This window comes from Bombina bombina, chromosome 11 (assembly GCF_027579735.1).
Source record: "Bombina bombina isolate aBomBom1 chromosome 11, aBomBom1.pri, whole genome shotgun sequence".
Classification (NCBI taxonomy): Eukaryota; Metazoa; Chordata; class Amphibia; order Anura; family Bombinatoridae; genus Bombina; species Bombina bombina.
In genome coordinates, this window is record NC_069509.1 from 150,597,649 (window position 1) to 150,615,148 (window position 17,500).

Sequence of the window (17,500 nt, forward strand, 5' to 3'; positions counted from 1 at the left end):
TGTGGGGACACCATTTATAATCTTGCATTTAAATTGTTTTAACTAATTGTTAGTTTTTGCTACATATTTGTAATTTTAAAGCTGATGAAATATAGATATAAAATATCAAATAGAGACAAATATTATTAATTGTGTTGAAATAAAAGAATATATTCTATCTAAAATCTTTGAACAAAGGATACAAAAGAGCAGATAAATCCTTTTATTTGTGTATGAAACAAATGTATATCTGAATTTTAGAAATTTTATGAATTGATCGATATAGTGTTGCAACACTTAGGGATTGTGATTTATTTTATCTTGGTATTATCATGTTTTTATTTTGAAAATAAATTGTAGAAGAATTTTTCACTTATTCTGTCCAAGGTCCAGTTTTTTCTACATATTTAGCTAACGACCTCCATACACACCTTTATCCCTTTTGCAGATTAAGCGCCTAATCTCCATAACTTTTTCACTTTATACACCTTTCTATCTGGGAAGTAGATAGTAGGAGAATAGGGCAAGGGATATTAACTCTTAAGCGCTAGTTTATTTAACCCCCTTTTTTTGCTAAAAATATTTAAAAGCAGTGCTCATTGTCTATTGGTTAACATATAATCCAATCAAATCCATGAAATTGTAGGTGTGTTGCAGTCAGCACATACGTGAACTGATTACTTGGCTACTAACTTAAGAATGAATCATGACTATATTCCTAATGCGTGTTAACATATATACATATGCATAAATACATATGAGTACGCAGAATATCACTTGTGTTAAATTAATACATATGGGTAAATATGAATAAATGAATTCACAAATAAACAGTATGTCGCTTGTGTTAAAGGAACCATGTCCCACAAATAATCACAGATATCTTATCTGTTTGTTTAATGGCATACTTATGTATACAAAAAATATAAATGTGGCAGGAATAATACAATATCATACCATAACAAATTTTGTAAAGCATTAAAGAAATACCTGGGCATATTCAAATATGTAATATTCCAACTTAAAGATGGGCTTGAAGAAAATTTATTATATTATTATATTGTTGAGTAAATTCCAAAATTAAAATTTTCCTTTAAAATAAAAGCCAAAAATAAAACTTAAAATTAAACTCAACAATAAATCAATGTGTAAAAAGTTTATATTACACATGTTTAAATGTTTTATATTTTTGTTTATCTTAAATAATTGTAGTGGTCCACCATAATTTCCCTTAATATTGGACTAAACAATGTCCCATAAAAGTGCCCAAGAAAGGATTAATGGTGTCTGGAGAAAAAGAGGAGTACATAAAAAGTCTACATGTACTAAAAGTTAGATGGTCTTATAGATGCGTATATCCCATTATAGGGTCACAGTATAATGCCATGCAGAAGAGTAACATTAAGGGTAATGTGTCTTTAAGAAAGATGTCACAAATGACATAAAGAGAAAAGTATCATAAAATAAAATGAGAATGTCCAAGGTTATCTTATTTCCAATAGTTAATCAGATCGTATTCTAAATTTAAGCCTGTAGGGACTCTTGCTTTTAATTTAAAGATCCAAAACATCTCTCTCTGTCCTAAAATCTTGTTTCTATCCCCGCCTCTAGGGGGTAACCTGATTTGTTCAATTATTTGCCATCTTACAGTATCTATTCTTTTTTGGTGGACTCTACTGAAATGTTGGACTAGAGGGGTACTCGCATCACCTTTTGTGATTGTCGACCAATGGTTCCTCATACGAGTATTGGCATAATGTGTCGTCAATCCTACATACTGAAGGTGGCATTCAATGCAAGTGATAACATATATGATGTAAGAAGATGTACAGTTTAAACATTTGTCAATTTTATAATTCTCCTCCCCGTAACTGATGAGACAAACTTGTCTGAAAATATTCCAAAATCACAAGGTCTACATTTGGTTCTCCCAAACCTATACATTCCTTTATGTGTTAGCCAGGAACCCCTGTTTGACAGTGTTTCAGGGGGTAATTTAGAGGGGGATAGGACATTCCCTAGTGTTTTACATCTCCTATAGGAACAGCGTAAACCATTTTTTACACACTGATCCAATTTAGTGTCAGCTGCTAGGAGTTTAAAATGTTTCTTGACAATATTACAGATGTCATTATAGTCTGTACTAAAGTCAGTTACAAAAGTGTCTTTAGTGGATCCACTATTTTCCTTGTTCTTGTTGGCAAGGAGTGTATCCCTGTCATTCAAATCCACTGGTTGTTGTGCTCTATCTAAAGTATGTTTAGAGTACCCTCTCTGTTGTAGGCGTGTTCTCATTGCCTTACTTTGTGTTTTGTAAGTAGTGTCTAATGTACAGTTTCTCTTTACCCTTATTAGTTGACCCTTCGCCACTGCGAAGGGAACATGTTTAGGGTGACAACTAGTAGTGTGTAAAAGGGCATTTTTGGTGATCGGTTTCCTATAGATGTCACATATAATTTTCCCTTCATCGCTTATCTTCAGAGTAAGGTCCAAATAATTTATGTGTTCTCTATGTGTTTCTGAGGTAAACCTCAGTCCTACATTATTATCATTTAAGAGTTCAAGAAACCCCTTAAGGTCATAATCAGATCCTCTCCATATACAGTAAATATAAAATCATCAATATAGCGTTTGAAAAAGGCTATGTTTTCTTTATAGGGGTTCTCATCCCCATAGATGTGGGACAGCTTCCATCAACCCATAAACAGGTTGGCATAGGAGGGGGCAAATTTTGCCCCCATTGCTGTCCCACATCTCTGGAGGTAGAACTCTCCCTGAAATTTTAAGTAGTTGTGGATGAGCATGAACCCCGTTGCTCTCAGCACAAAGTCCCTGAATTTCTTGCTGTAGCTTTAAAATCTAGCTAGAAAAAACTCCACAGCCTTCAGTCCCTCATTATGAGGGATTGACGAATATAAAGCAACACATCCACTGTCACCCACAAATAACTTCCTTTCTCCCAGGACGCAGTTTCCATCAATTTAATCACATGCTTTGTGTCTCTTAAATAACTTAACAGTGATAAAACAAAGGGGTTCAGTATAGCATCTAACCATTGTGAAAGATGTTCAGAAATGGAGCCAATACCACTCACTATTGGGCGTCCCTGTACATTGAGAGTGGATTTATGCACTTTAGGGAACAGATAAAAAATAGGAACCACTGGATGTTAAATTAACAGGTAATCATATGTTGCTATGCTATATAAAAAAAAACCCTCTTCTAGACCATCATCAAGTAAAGATTTAATTTCTCTCTGATATGACCTTGTAGGGTCAGAGGTTAAATGGAAATAATTGTCAACATTATTTAATTGTCTAAATGCCTCTTGCACATAGGTATTTCTATCAAGTACCACTATGGAGCCCCCCTTGTCAGCTTTACGTATCACTATATTTTTGTTGGCTTTTAGTTCTTGTATTGCCTGCTTCTCTCTAAATGTTAGATTGTGTGTACTATCCTTTGAGGAGGCTAGCTCTGTGAGATCTTTTTCAACTTTTTTATAAAAAGTTTCGAGAATAGGGCCTCTACTCTGTATCGGGTAGAACTCAGAGCTGTTCCTAAAACCATTAAAACTATTAACGGTAGTTTGAGTATCTACTTGTGAAATAGAGGTGGCCAGAGAATTCAAAGACTGGACATCACAAGATTCCTTAAAATATAGGGGTGTTCCTAGTATAGTAGTTGTATCTCGTTCCATGGGTACTTTAGAACCAATGCTGACATTATAAATATTGTTATAGAAATGCTTTAGAAGAGTTATATTTCTTATTAATTTATTAATGTCAAGCATAGTGTTAAACAAATTAAATCTACATGTTGGTGCAAAATTTAAACCTAAGCTTAATACTTTGTGTTGGATAGCTGTCAATTGGGTACAGGATAAATTAATAACATTACTGTTCACTTATATTTGGAGGACGTTTTCTGTCCCCTCAATGGATATCTGTCCTGTTTCTCGATCCCTATCCCTGTTTGTTCTGGGGGTTTGTAAAAAACCTGTTCAAATGCATTTTTATCTTCAGCAGTGTTCATTATATTTGTGTTTGTATTTATTGGAGTGGGACTGGTATTGCTATTGATATACTTAGATCCTTGTATAGTTTGTTGTGTAGATTTTTGCATTTGGAAATTCTCTTTGGGTCTAACAACTTGTATTTCAGGATTTACACTAAGTGTTACCTGTTGTTTAGCTGGTTTCAGAATGCCAGTCTGATTAGTATGATTTTCTGTCGCCATAGGGGCACCATTTGTAGCTCCTGACCCTGAATTTCTACTTTATAATCTACGGTTCCCTCCCTTCCTTCTAGCTGTAGAGCACAGGCTGCTCCTATTTGAAATTACTCCCGCTCCTATCTGCATGTAATCACATGACATAAGATGGTTATGTTAGTCCTTATACTATCACTTATCAGGGGTTGAACAGTGACTTGTATGGAGTTGGACTCATTATCATTATCTTTGGTACGGCACCTTACAAATATATATTACCCTACGTATGTGCGTTGGACAGTATATGCACTAACCCTTTCAAGGAACAGTCGACAGTGATATCACCATTTACGTACATTTTGGTATAGCCCACTAGTGTTTTTTCTCTTGTGTATATACCATATATATAAATATATATATATATATATACACCCGTGATTAATGTTAGGTTTTTTAACGTTGCACACCATTGAAGTCTATGGGGAGAAGAAGTTAATGCAGTTGTGCTAACGGAAGTCCTGATATTAGTGCGCAGCTAGCTTAGCTTTTTACTGTCAATTTGTAATATGTGTGCTAACCTGCCTGGGTTAAAAGTTTACTTTGAGCGTAGTTAGCATGCGAGCAAAATAAAAAGTTAGCAAGAGAACAAAGCAAATTTGATAATAGAAGTATATTGGAAAGTTGTTTAAACATTACAAGCTCTATGAAAGTTTATTTTGGAGTTTACTATTCGTTTAAGTAAATTGCATTTTATTAAACATTGGTTTTGTGCATTGGCAAAACACACAGAAATTATGCAGTGCTATATTAGATGAGGTTAGACAGCAATGTCACAGATACAAATTATACCTGATCAATCAACAAATGTAGCATGGCAGGGCATTTGTAGTCAAGCATGTGTGTAGTTCTTTAACTGTAGAGTTTAAACCCAAAATAAATCTTGAACTGCCTTGAGTCACTGCTGCAACTACAATCCACATGACAAGCTACCCCAAACCTTATGTCTCTGCACCCTCAACCTATAGACTGTAAGTTCTTCTGAGTAGGTCCCTCCTTCTCCTGTACTAAACTACAATCCATGTGATAAGCTACCCCAAACCTTATGTCTCTGCACCCTCACCTGTACACTGTAAGTTCTTCTGAGCAGGGCCCTCCTTCTCCTGTACTAAAGTACAATCTATGTGACAAGCTACCCCAAACCTTATGTCTCTGCACCCTCAACTTGTAGACTGTAAGCTCTTCTGAGTAGGGCCCTCCTCCTCCTGTACTAAACTACAATCTATGTGACAAGCTACCCCAAATCTTATGTCTCTGCACCCTCAACTTGTAGACTGTAAGCTCTTCTGAGCAGGGCCCTCTTCCTCCTGTACTAAGCTACAATCCATGTAAAAAACTAGCCCAAATCTTATGTAACTGCACCCTCCACCTGTAGACTGTAAGTTATTTTGAGCAGGGCCCTCCTCCTCCTATACTAAACTACAATCTGCATTACAAGCTACCCCAAATCTTATGTCTCTTCACCCTTAACCTGTAGACTGTAAGCTCTTCTGAGCAGAGCCCTGCTCCTTTACTAAACTTCAATCCATGTGACAAGCTACCCCAAACCTTATGTCTCTGCACCCTCAACCTGTAGACTGTAAGCTCTTCTGAGCAGGGCCCTACTCCTTTACTAAACTACAATCCATGTGACAAGCTACCCCAAAATCTTATGTCTCTTCACCCTCAACCTGTAGACTGTAAGCTCTTCTGAGCAGGGCCCTCCTTCAAGTGTACTAAACTACAACCCACGTGACAAGCTACCCCAAACCTTATGTCTCTGGAGTCTACACCCTCAACCTGTAGACTGTAAGTTGTACTGAGCAGGGCCCTCCTCCTCCTGTACTGAACTACAATCCATGTGACAAGCTACCCCAATTCTTATGTCTCTGCACCCTAAACCTTTAGACTATAAGCTCTTCTTAGCAGGGCCCTACTCCTTTACTAAACTACAATCCATGTGACAAGCTACTCCAAACCGTATGCCTCGGCACCCTCAACCTGTAGACTGTAAGCTCTTCTGAGCAGGGCCCTCCTCCTCCTGTACTTAACTACAATCCATATGACAAGCTACCCCAAACGTAATGTCTCTGCACCCTCAACCTGTAGACTGTAAGCTCTTCTGCGCAGGGCCCTCCTTCAAGTGTACTAAACTACAACCCACGTGACAAGCTACCCCAAACCTTATGTCTCTGCACCCTCAACCTGTAGACTGTAAGTTCTACTGAGCAGGGCCCCCCTCCTCCTGTACTAAACTACAATCCATGTGACAAGCTACCCCAATCCTTATGTCTCTGCGCCCTAAACCTTTAGACTATAAGCCCTTCTTAGCAGGGCCCTACTCCTTCTTTACTAAACTACAATGCATATGACAAGCTACTCCAAACCTTATGCCTCGGCACCCTCAACCTGTAGACTGTAAGCTCTTCTGAGCAGGGCCCTCCTCCTCCTGTACTTAACTACAATCCATGTGACAAGCTACCCAAACCTTATACCTCTGCACCCTCAACCTGTAGACTGTAAGCTGTAGTCTGCTGTGTTTTCATATCTAGTCACAAATCCTTGTAATTGTATACCCTTATCTCTGTACCCAGCAATATGTAATTTTGTGGTGCTATACAAAGAAATTAAAATAATAATAAAATTAATATATAACTGCAAGCAGTAGGGAGAGGCACCAATTTCTAGGACTGGCAATGACTGGCAAAGCATTGCCTTCAGCATACATAGAATATAAACGTTGATGTGCTTACCAGCATGGATGGAAATCTGTAAATAGTTTTAATGCTTTTCTTGTGGGGAAGAGTGGTTTGAGCAAGGAAAACTGCTTGTACAGCTCAGTAAATCTGTCTGCCAGAATGTTTCAGACTGTTATGCGTATCAGCTTTCATTTATTAGCTTTTGTTAGTATATGTAATCCATTCGAACAGAGAGGTTTAAGTGCAGCTTTTTCATTGTTAAAGCAAAGAAAAAAAATGTTACGGCTAGTAAGGTGTCATTAGAACAGAAATAGGATCATCTGCAGTAACACACAGGTAACATTTAAACTTCCTTCTTCAATATAGGTTTTTATTTTGAACCCTCATAATCCACATAGTGTTAGCCAAGCTCACGAATGATGAAATCTTATTAAATTATGTGCATATGAAAAATGTAAAATCTACAAGCTTTTTTATGGTTTATATTGAGGTTTACAGGCACAATTACAGACATTTTTACAGACTTAAAGTTTTTCCGACAATTTGAATGACAGCTTTCCATATCAGTGAAGAATGTCAACAAATATACATTGATATACACAGAGGCATACAATAAGACTGTCAATCATCTATATTATAAACCTAATGAATACTTACTTTTATTAGGAACTAGACTAAAATGTTATGTCTGTAAAGTATTTACTGAAAAAAGCTAAACAAAACCTCACATTTTTGAGTTCTGTCACCAGAAAAACCAATATTGTGCCTCACCCCTACTCAAATGAACAAAGTAACAGAAGATAATTATGTGTAAGTCCCCTTATGGACCTTACTAGGTGTTGCAAAATTATAATAAGAGAAATATAACATTATAACAGTCATAAAAAGCAGTTGTTCCTTCAACAAACTCCTGAAGCCACTTATGGACTCTATTATTTTTATAAGTGAGCATAAAAAGGAACCTACAATAACAAATATGAAGGTGTCAAACTTATTTAAAGGGACAGTCTAGTCAAAATTAAACCTTTATAATTCAGATAGGCCATGCAATTTTAAACAATTTTCCTATTTACTTTTATCATGCTAATTTCTAAGACCTTGAAGGCTGCCTCTTATCACAGTTTATTTTGACAGGTTTTCACAACTAGAAAGCGCTAGTTCACGTGTAAATAACATTGTTCTCACTAATGTAGCATCATAAATGAGTAAGCACTGATTGGATAAAATGCAAGTCTGTCAAAAGAACTGAGATAAGGGGGCAGTCTGCAGAGGCTCTCCTCCTCATGTACTAAACTAAAATCCACATGACAAGCTACCCCAAACCTTATGTCTCTGCACCCTAAATCTGAAGACTGTAAGCTCTTCAAAGCAAGGCCCTTCTCCCCTTGTACTAAACTACAATCCATGTGACAAGCTACCCAAAACCTTATGTCTCTGCACCCTCAACCTGTAGACTGTAAGCTCGCCTGAGCAGGGCCCTCTTCCTCCTGTACTAAACTACAATCCATGTGACAAGCTACCCCCAAATCGTATGTCTCTTCACCCTCACCTGTAGACTGTAAGCTCTCCAGAGCAGGGCCCTCCTTCTACTGTACTAAAATGCAATCCTTGTGACAAGCTACCCCAAACCTTATGTCTCTACACCCTAAACCTGTAGACTGTAAGCTCTTCTTAGCAGGGCCCTCCTCCTCCTGTACTAAACTACAATCCTTGTGACAAGCTACCCCAAACCTTATGTCTCTGCACCCTAAACCTGTAGACTGTAAGCTCTTCTTAGCAGGGCCCTCCTCCTTCTGTACTAAACTACAATCCTTGTGACAAGCTACCCCAATCCTTGTGTCTCTGCACCATCAACCTGTAGACTGTAAGGTCTTTTGAGCAGGACCCTCCTCCTGTACTAAACTACAATCCATGTGACAAGCTACCCCAAACCTTATGTCTCTGCACCCTAAACCTGTAGACTGTAAGCTCTTCTGAGCAGGGCCCTTCTCCCCCTTGTACTAAGCTACAATCCATGTCACAAGCTACCCCAAACCTTATGTCTCTGCACCCTAAACCTGTAGACTGTAAGCTCTTCTGAGCAGGGCCCTTCTCCCCCCTGTACTAAGCTACAATCCATGTGACAAGCTACCCAAACCTTATGTCTCTGCACCCTCAACCTGTAGACTGTAAGCTCTTCAGAGCAGGACCCTCTTTACCCTCAACCTGTAGACTGTAAGCTCTTCAGAGCAGGACCCTCTTTACCCTCAACCTGTAGACTGTAAGCTCTTCAGAGCAGGACGCTCTTTACCCTCAACCTATAGACTGTGAGCTCTTTAGAGCATGGCCCTCCTTCTCCTGTACTAAATTTGTTTAGTCTGTTGTGTTTTTGTATCTTATCATAAATGTTTGTAATTGTATACCCCTATCTCTGTACCCTGTACCCAGCAATACCGAATTTTGCGCCAACATAAAATTAAATGATATTAATAATAATTATATAATTGCAATCAGTAGAGAGAATCACCAATAAATCTAGACACGTATCTCCTATTAAAACCCTTTCAGTGTTTTTATGGTACCAGCCTTAAAACTAATTTTTAATGATGAATTTTGTAGCATATAGATATTAAATATAAATAAGGTCACAGATAACAATCATACCCACACATAGCACACATCTCATGATATATAAACTCATAGTGTTAATTGAATGGTACGTCTGTTCCTTCAACCCCCTTGCCTACATTTTGTGAGGTTGTAATAGTTTCTTTATGCAAAGAAAAATGCAAATTTGTTGTGAAATAAAGCACATTGACAGTTATGTTTATCATAACTGTCAAAACACTCATTTCAACCGTGTTCTTTACCAGGGTAAAACAATAGCACTGATTGGTTTGGTAAAAAGTGGTATTGTCTTGTTTTTTTTAAATATTTCTCCATTGTTCAATAAATAAAAATACACATACGAGTAGACAGAAAGGCCCCATATAAAAGCCTTCTCGGTGGAGCTGTCTTGTCTTTGGATTCTCAAACTGTCAACAGCAATGTCAATTTTCCAAACAAGATATCATGATTTTTATTAAAACCTTTGAAAGATGCAACCTCCGCTTGCCTTCTTCATCCACAATATACTCCATGAGAAGCAGCTTCAGAGTGTCAGTTAGAATGACATTTATTATGAGCTCTGGGGTATTTTATAGTACCGAGAAAAAAAAAATGAAATTTCATTTAAAGTTGCACACAATTTTGTTTGTTTATATATACACCAACATATAAATAACATACTCAGATAAATCTCTCTCTCTCTCTCTCTCTTTCTCTCTCTCTCTCTCTCTCTCTCTCTCTCTCTCTCTCTCTATATATATATATATATATATATATATATATATATATATATATATATATATATATATATATATATATATAAAAACACACACACACATATATGTATGTATGTGTGGGTTGGTGTGTATATCTATCTATCATCTATCTAATACTCTCTCTCTATATATATATATATATATATATTCACACACACATACAAACAAATAAATGCCTAAAGGGACATAAAAATGTTGGGATAGAGACTAAATAATATAATATGTATTTTAATTACTTTACCTGCAAACTTATACTGCAGTGCCTCGCCATTAACCCTGTCTTTTTAGTTTCTAATTTGTAAAGCTCTAAATCCTCCCACACAATTCCTTTTATGGCTGTATCTATATTTATTGTTCTTTTGGTAGAAGGCAAAAAGTGAATTGGAATTATCTGCTGGAGCATGTCTAGAAGCTGTGAACTCAGTTGAAATAAAAAAAAAAAAATTATTTTTTCTTATTTTTGAAAATGATTTTAAAATACTTGGCAGCAATTTTTAAACAATTTTTTTTAATGCAAACTATTTTAAATGAATTAGCCCTTTTAGGATATGCACAGATCTCAACCTGTTTTATGGCACTTTAAGAGAGGAAAATACATTAATGTACATTAATGTACATAGAATTCCAGTCAGAATACTTTTCCTTATTGCCTAGTGGATACCCATAAGCCAATATTACATCTCAGTAAGCTATAATACTGATATTTTTATTTGAGATTGTGACCTTTTTCATATAGATTACAGGTAAATTAAATATAATTTCAATGGGTAAATTCATTATTTAGTTATCTGAATATATTTTGCCAACCTGGCAAAAACAGGCAATGAAACAAATAAAACTAATGAAAGAGGGAGGTAACCCCTTGAACAGAATAATATATCTGCAAGTGGTTTTTAAGGACTATAATTAAACAAAGGGCAAATAAACTCCACTCTTTAGGAGAGTTTATGGAAAGGTCATTCTTAGCTGTGTTAGTTTTTGTTCCTCCCCTACTGGGAAATCCTGTTGATATTAGAAATTGAAAACCTGACAAAAACACCTTTTTATGAGTTGGAATCAAGAAGTGCCAGGAAGCTCAGCTGTGCTCTGTAGAGCTGAAACCCCTGTCTGAGCACTTCATGCTGATAGTAAATATATATTCCATTGAAAGAACGTGACAACACATAGTACAGTCTTGTATAAACTGCTTCTCATTTTGAAATGAGAGCAGTAATCAAGGGCAGTCTGACAGTCTGATTTCTGGGAGTAGGAATCAGTTAAGCCTACTGCGATAGTCCAGGAGATTCATGAGTGGTGATGGATTTCCAAAGTTCGGTAGTGTCCTGCCCTCTTTAGATTTGATCATCCTTTTACTAAAAAAAAAATGGTAATCTTTTCCCAGTCTTTTATCCATTTGCTCAGTTTGTAGTCACTGTTTGCAGGGAAGAGCTGGGTAGTAAAGCAGGGGTAAACTGTATGCTGGTTTATAATTTTATTTTCATTTAAATTATTTTTTTAAGAATCAACTGGGTTACTGGATTATATGGTGGTATTAAATAACAGCTTAAATGTGTTTAATTCTCTTCTACTTGCTACTTTATCTGTATTGCTATTTATAAAATCCCAGATATTTACAGCTTTTCTGTCAACATCTCTCTCTCTCTCTCCCTCTCCCTCTCTCTCTCTCTCCCTCTCTCTCTATCTATCTTTCTCTCTCTCTCTCTCTCTCTCTCTCTCTCACTCTCTTTCTCTCTCTCTCTCTTTATCTCTCTCTCTCTCTTTATCTCTCTCTCTTTTTCTCTCTCACTCTCTTTCTCTCTATCTTTCTCTCTCTATCTCTCTCTTTCTCTCTCTTTATCTTTCTGTCCCTATAAATCTCATTCCTTTTTTTGTTCTCTCTATCACTCTCTTTATCTCTTTACCCCTAACCCTTTCAATTCATTATAAATATTCAGATAATGTATCCCTGTCTTTTTCTCTAGTTTTATCTCCCTAATATTGGCAATTTGGGGTGTTTCCAAAATTAGCCAAAATGTCTGATATATTATGTAAATCCCAACTTTCCCTTATATGCATGCACCTTTACCTCTGCTAGACAGAGAGCATGACATACTGACAAAGAACTGCCTTAAAAAATGTATGGCTGCTGACACTCCTGAGAACTGGAGATTGGGGATACATACCCTTTTCAAAACATACTACTAAAACAAATACTCTCTTCAATTTACCTTCATTTTCTACCTTCTCTCTGATTTTCTCTAAAGAACGATAAATATACTGTGTAATGGTTAAGCACCAATCTAAATTTTCTATAATTTACGTGAAGTGTAGCTTTAATAAATAAATAATAAATAAATATTATTATAATAAATGAATGAATGAATTCAGTAATTAAAAGGCTAGCCTTAGATAAGCCCCAGACAGTATTCAATTCCCTTACTGTGGTTTTCTCATGACATCCATTAGAAATCTAGTCCAAGCATCAATCACCATTTGACAAATTACTCCTTTACCAAATATCCTCCAACATTATGTCACCGTCTCATTTACTGATTTTGCTCTTTAAAAAAAAAAATGTTTCCCTTCTGAACTTTATTACATCCTTTTGTATGCATGACATTTTGTACCATATCCCCTCTCTCATTTTTACTCCTCCAAACAATATATATATATATACTGTATATTAAGGACATGAAGCCATCCCTTGTGATTTTTCTTTTCTTCTTTTTAGCCATGTGCTATTCCACAGCAAACTGTCTCCCTGAGTTGATCATTTTACCACCTATAATCACTCTATTTCAGAACTATTCTTATTTGCTCTCTAAACTACTCTCTCTCTTATCTGATTGTGTCTAAACTGATGGCTTCCATATACAGATTATTTTCATAGCTCTGTTTCCTTTTCCCTCCCTTTCAATCTCCCTTTCTCTCTTTTCCCTTCTTTCCCTCACTCTCATCCTTTCTTCCTTACCCTCTCTCTCTCACTCCCTCTACCCCTGCAACTGACTTTCCCACCACCCCTTCTAGTGTTTCCTACCAGCGCCCTCCTTTTCTCCCTAGCTGCAGAGATTCTACAACCCTATATCTCTCTCCTATTAACAGTCCTTTGATTTAGTTCTTTGGAAAGCCAAGCACGTCTGTATTACTGACAGTGCAAGACTATATGCTGATATGCTGGACTGAGAGAGGATTGTGGATGTAAACTCCTCACTGCTATTCAAAAGCTACAGTGTTTGATTAAGTTCAGTTTCTATGTACACACAAATACATTAATTCCTCAAGTAATATTACTTTAAACCATGATAAGTTCACTCAGAACTAAAAAATGTAACATTCAGATCATAATATTCATAATCTTCCCATTTCATTTTTGACAGGTTAATATTTAACTTCTTCTGGGTTGCTAGGTAATTGGTGAATAAGGAATTATTCAAATTTGAATTATTAACAATTAACATGCAAAACAATATTGATGAGATTGTATCGGAATGATTATAAACTGAAATGCTAAAAGTCCCATGTAATATTCCATACTTTATTTCAAAGTAATTCTAAAGTTTCTATATGGAGGCCATATCTAACCCTATATTCCAGCACTGCCAAAACTAAAATTAAATGTTCATACTTAATAAACATTTTAGTACAATAAATATAAAAGGGACAGCAGACTAATCATCTAAATAATTGTTTAATTATCACATCCCTATTTCTGATTAAACAGTTGGCAATATGGAAACAGGAATATAAAGATAAGTCTGTGCTATTTTTCACAGATTAAAAAAAATATAATTAAACCTAAGATGGTTTTCTTTCTTTTCATCTCAATTCCCAAATGGAAAGATGACTGCAATACAAGAATTGTTATTTCAAGAGTAAATTGGATCAGAAATACTAGAAGATTTTGTCATTAAAATAATAATTTGTGTGTGCGTGTATATGTACTGTATATACAGGAATAGAGTATACTCACACAAACATCTCACACTGATCCTAGATTACTTGAATACATGAGAAATAGCTAGAGAAAATTATAATTGCAGACTAGTGGTAAATCTTTGGTTAAATAATTCACTCCTTAGAATAGAGAGAATTTGATCCTGTGGTGTTTGCTCTTCACATTGAAACATTTTTGGTGTTTGGGACGGATCTTGAATACCATAGGAATGTAAGATATTCTATTTGATTCATTAAAATGCAATCAAGTGACATTGGCAACTGTTTGCTAGTGAACAATGGTATTTCTGATTGGCAAGCTCCTCTATTCTCCCTGCTTATCATTAATTCTGTTACTGGGATGGAATCTACAGCAACATCTGTCATTATAATTAATACAGCAATGCATCAAGTGGATAGGACAAAAATTTCCTCTTGCGACCTATACTGCAAGACCTAAATAAACACAACCTAGCTGAAGAGTAAGCCAGACTTAGCCTATAACCATCTGTTTTATGGCTTTATCTTATGCATTGTTTGTACAGTAGAAGTCATCTTTAAGCATCTTTAAACTAAGATACTGACAAAAATATAGTTTCACCAATGTATGTAGTAACTACTGGGACATCCAAGTGACAGAAATGAAAAAATAATTTCTAATTATTGTTTCATAGCAATATTGTTCGCGCCAAGTAAATTGTCTTCAAACCTTTCAACTTTTCATTTAATCTTCATTTTCAGTGTGAATTATAAATGACAAATTCACACCCTGCAATATTTATGTATATATATATATATATAAATTAATAGACGCACAAACACCACACACACTATTGTTGATCTAGAAATAGTCAACAAGGATTTTTTTTATGTTGTTCCTTGCAACATTATGGCATTCCAAATTTATATCAAAGTTTACACTATAGTTCTCTATTATAGAAGCAAAACCCATGTACAATTCATCTCAATTGATAAACAATGAACCTAAACAGCATGTTTAATTTTTTTGACCTTGTGGAAGATACAAGCCATTTTGTGAGCATCTATGAAGTTAACAATGAAATTATTTCTGGGTGACAACAACGTAGAGTTTAAGCCAGCATTGTGAGAGCCCTTGTTAAGTCTCACTACATATGCATTTTTAATGAGCTTGCCATCACAATGACCCATGACTCATGAAACTGTTAATGTGGATATGCACATTGTCCATTAAATCCTTTAAAATGACATAGCATTCAATTTGCTACAGTACAGTCTGTGCACCTATGCTTCATTGGGCATATTTGTAAAAGAAACAATTCTATGCTCCGTTTAATTTGTTAAAGTGACATACTAGACTCTAGAGAGTATTGCAATTAAAGTGACAGTCCAGTTATCTTTATTGTCTACTCTACATTATATCAAGGAATTTCTTTCTTTTTTTTTTTTTAAATGCAAAGTATTGCACTAGCCATATATATCTAAGCCTCGCAGATTTTTACTATATGCACCACATGTAAGTGGGAAATTTAAAAACGTATATGTAATCATTCATATCAATTAAGACATTTGTCATTCTTGTCATCATTATAAAGAAACAATTGTTTCCACACAGTGAGGATAAAAGTTTGTAAGTAGAAAAGGAAATGCATTCACACTATCCACTTTATTAATGTTTGTAATTATACATACACACACACATGTACATATATATATATATATATATATATATATATATATACATATATATATATATATATATATATATATATATATATATATATATATATATATATATATATATATATATATATATATGGAGAGGCATGCAGGAGCAGACAAAAACATATATACACATATATGCATGCACAAGCACACACCAACATACATGTACACACTCTGGAACTAGCTTTTCTATTCAATTGTAATTAAAAATATCTAAAAAGGAAATTATCACAGTGAATTAAAGTTCATTGATTTTCCCTATTTCAAAGTAATGGTGTATTAAAATGAAGCAAAGTCATCCTTGGTATTCAGGAGCAGCAGGCTGTGAGTTGCAATCTCTTAGGAATAGAATCACACTCAGCCTCATTACTCATTTTCGACAACTTCGAAACTGATCAGCAAACAGCTTAATCTGTGCAAAAGTAGACTGGTCTAGTGGCATTATATTTGTTTTATTCCAGAGCTTTGTAAGAAATATACCAATGAGATGCACCCTAAAGGCATCTCTGATTTCAGTATCTCACTTCCAATGCGATATAGCTTTTTTTTAACAGCTTTGCTAGCTACAATGAAAATGTGATGAAGATACTGTAGATTTTTAAAAGCAACAGTTGTATTAACCCTCCTAGTGGCAAGATTCTAGTATAAGCTCTTTAGAAGGATTGAAGCACAAGTTCTATATATAGATCCCAGGCTGACTGGCTTGCAATGGAAAATCTAATTAAAAATATTCACTGGTTTTTATATAAGAGAATAAGTATTTAACAAAATGGTTAAAAATGGCAGATTAGGAACAAATACGTATATACAATGCAGTATTTTAAAAGGTGATACATATATATGTGGGATATATTAATGATTAAGCACGTACCTGGTGTCAGTCCAGTTAAAACGATGGTTTAAGGAATCCTGGCTTTACATTGCATGGATAGCTCCCTTTACTGTTAAATTGGACAGGGGCTCCAGAAAATCCCTAGTGGCGCTTGGAGCTGTCCGCAAGCTGTGGTGCTGAAATCTCCAGTCTGCACTTTCAGGACATCGCCCCCTTCAAAAATTCAGTTGGGACAACCAGCATCACACGATTGTAGATGCAACCCTCTTGAGAAAAGAGCAGGTACACCGTGAGCACACACAACCCAATCAGATTAAGCTCGATGACAGTTTACAAAACGTATTGGGCTTGTGTAAATTATGGATATCTGTTAAACTTTTATAGGAAAGATCATAAATCTATTCAACAAACTAGACTCATGAGATTTATAATTGCAAAAGAACAGTATGGGGGGAAATATGAGAAAAGCTTTTTGATAGTATATTTATGCTGGATTGCAAACATATCACCCAAAAGCTCTCTTTCAATAACATTGGCTGAATAGCTGTGTATGTCCTTTTTTTCCCACAGGAAAATGCTATTTCTAAACTCACCAGTAAAGGATTTCAGATTAAGGAGAAGTTAGGCTGGTACAGAGCTAGAGGCACAGTAAATATTAATCATATTTCCAGATGATTTTATGAGGTACACGTCCCTTTTTAGACGCTATCTGTAATTCAGCCCCCCTATCTCCCCTTTTTCAGCCTCAGTCAGCCTGACTCCCA